Source organism: Triticum urartu, chromosome 2A (assembly GCF_056163025.1).
Source record: "Triticum urartu cultivar PI428250 chromosome 2A, HENAU_Tu73, whole genome shotgun sequence".
Taxonomy (NCBI): Eukaryota; Viridiplantae; Streptophyta; class Magnoliopsida; order Poales; family Poaceae; genus Triticum; species Triticum urartu.
Window position 1 is genome coordinate 203909951 of NC_141874.1, and position 3283 is coordinate 203913233.

Consider the following 3283-nt stretch of genomic DNA (forward strand, 5'->3'; position numbering starts at 1 on the left):
CGGTGCCAGAGTATCAAATGAGGAATCAAGCGATATCAGCAATTTCTTCACCACCTCATGGCCGGTGATGTCAGTGGCACTGAGTGCTTGAAGCTCATTTGAGATATCAGTGAGGCGATCGAAGGTTTGTTGAACATTTTCATTGTCGAGTCTTTGGAAGCAGTTGAAGAGATTGCGAAGAACGTCAAGTCGAGAGTCACGCTGAGTTGAGACTCCTTCATTGACTTTGGACAGCCTATCTCACATAAGCTTAGCAGTTTCCAAAGCACTCACTCTTCCATACTGCCCTTCGCTCAAATGGCCACATATGATGTTCTTCGCTTGAGAATCGAGTTGCTTGAATCTCTTCACATCAATAGCATTCAGAGAAGGTGTGAATGAGGGAACACCATTTTCCACAACATACCAGAGATCGTTATCAATTGCCTCAAGATGCATTCGCATCTTATTCTTCCAGTAGGGGTAGTCCGTCCCATCAAAGGTAGGACACCCAACAGAGACCTTGACCATACATGCGGTCGACATAACTAAAACTTCAGGCGGTTAAACCAAAATCACACAAAACACGAGAGTACCTTGCTCTGATACCAATTGAAAGTGCGTTATATCGACTAGAGGGGGGGTGAATAGGCGGTTTTTATGAATTCTTCACTGAGGAATTTCAGGGTGAGGAAATTTCTAAGCGAAGAAATACTTGCAGCGGAATAAGTACTCGGATGTAAACATAACAGAACATAAGCATGGTCATCATGATGAAATGAAGACAAGCTCAGAGTATAGAAAGCGTAAACACTAGATAACACAGGATGAAGACAAACAGGCTGAAGAAATTGAACTGAGGAAATTGAGAAAGTCTTCAGTCAAAATCTTCAAACAGATATGAAAAAGCACACAACACAGTAAATGAGGAAATGAAAGAGTTGAGGAAATAGAACCAGTAAGCTTGGTGAAGACAATGATTTGGTAGACCAGTTCCAACTGCTGTGACAGTTGTACGTCTGGTTGGAGCGGCTAGGTATTTAAACCTGAGGACACACAGTCCCGGACACACAGTCCTCACCGTATTCTCCTTGAGCTAAGGTCATACAGACCTCGCCCAATCACTCGTGGTAAGTTTTCAGGTGACTTCCAAACCTTCACAAACTCGATCACTCGGCGATCCACAATTTCCTCTTGGATGCTCTAGACCATGACGCCTAACCGTCTGGAAGATGCACAGTCTTCAAAGGAAACAAGCGTCGGATCTACGCAAGATCAATCTCTTCAGTGATGCTCAATCACTTTGGGTTTGTAGGTGTTTGGGTTTGGGTTTCCTCACTTGATGATTTTCACTCAAAGTCCTCGGAGGATGGGATGCTCTTAAATGGCAAGTGTCGGTTTCTCTCGGAGCATCCAACCAGCTAATGGTTGTAGGGGGGCTATTTATAGCCTAGGGAGCAGCCCGACATGATAAGACATAAATGCCCTTCAATGATATGACCGTTAGGTGGGTAGATATTTTGGGACAGCTGGCGCGTAGCACAGCAACGGTCGGAATTTTGAGTATCAAATTCCTCAGGGCTATCATGTTTCTCACTGTGTAGGCAATTCACACTGGCGAATTCCTAACTCCTCAGTCAGAACAAATTCCTCAGAGACCAGAAGAACTTCGTCTCTGTCACTGAAGAAATTGACTGAGCTGTATGAGATTTCCAATGACTTCAGTCGAAGGGATTGATAGGTGTAGGATTTTGAGTTGAGCATCACGTGGAAATTTTTCCTTAGTATTTCCTCGACCTCCTTTAATAGTACAGTGTTTCCTATGACTCAATAAAGAGAAAATGAAACTACGAAAACAAAAGTCTTCATGCTTCATGTTCCTCGAATGAATACCAAGTCTTCAAGGTCACACCAATTTCTTCACTTTCAAAGTCTTCAGAAAGTCTTCAGAAACCCAAAGTCTTCAGTCGAAGACATTCATTTTTAGGCGTCGACTTTCTCTGTAAATATCAAACTCCTCATAGACTTATAGACTTGTGTACACTCATAAACACATTAGTCCCTTAACCTATAAGCCTTCAATACGCCAAAATCACTAAGGGGCACTAGATGCACTTACAAGATGGTTGCTAAGGTGATGGAGGCGATGGTGGTGTCCTCTACAATGTTCCGGCACCGTCTAAAGAGGGGGGAGGGGCCCTTCCTTCTTCTTCTTCCTTGGTCCTCTCCTCTGGTAACAAGATGTGTTTTCCCTAAAAAATTCATGGCTATGGATCGTGGAGAATGATAGACCCCCCAATGGATCTAGACTTAGGGGAGCCTAAAAGGACATGCGGTGCCCCCATGTGTGGTTTTGGTAATTGATGACAATCTCTATGGACTAACGGTTGCCTTGAGTTATATTTGAAGGATTTGTCCATAGGATTGTCTTGAAGGCCATGTGTTGGTTTCAAGGAGTTTATGAGATGGCCAAAGTGCTTTTCAAGGAATTATCCAAAGATTGGTCATGTGTGAGTTGAGCTTATTGCAAGCATGTCTTGAAGAAGAAGATTGTGTGATCATTCATGTTTACCTTCAATACATCATCCACATGAAGAGAGTTGGAAAGATTCAATGTTGATCAAGACTAAGTCAAGAGTGAATCAAGTTGATCAAATCACAAAGCATAGAAGAAGTACCGAGAGGGATCAAGTGATCCCATGGTATGGTAAGCATTGTCCATTACGCTTTGTGTACTAACCCATGGTCTACGTGAGAGTTCTTTGTGGGGTTAGGTATGTTTCCATGGTCCTGCGTCAAGAGGAAGATCTCATACAACCCATGGAGGATGACATCAAGTGGTGATCGTCATCAAGTTTGCAGTGTGCAAGTTCAAGTGGAGCAACTCGAAGAGTGGCTCACCCATAATGGAGTATGGGGGAGCAATCAAGCTTGAAGCTTCCTGTCCATTGTGGTGTCAATGGAATTGTGAAGATGTGCCAAATAGTGTCTCACCCATAGTGGAGTATGGGGGAGCAATCAACTAGTCTTCATCGAGCCAACACAATCAATAAAGATGGTCCAACTTGAGGAAGTCAAGATCGTCATCATCTAGCTCAAGTGGACTATGTGCAAGGCAAAGGTTTGCCCTTGATAGGTTTTCTATTTTACCAGTCTCATAGTGGTAGTTGGGAGACCGGGTTGTAGGATCGATTGTCGTACTATCAAGGGGGGCTCTCTAGGGAGTAGCTTGATCGTATCATTAGTCGAGAGCTCAAACCATTGCATCATTGCATCATCTTTCTTGGTTCTTGTTTTGTTCCAT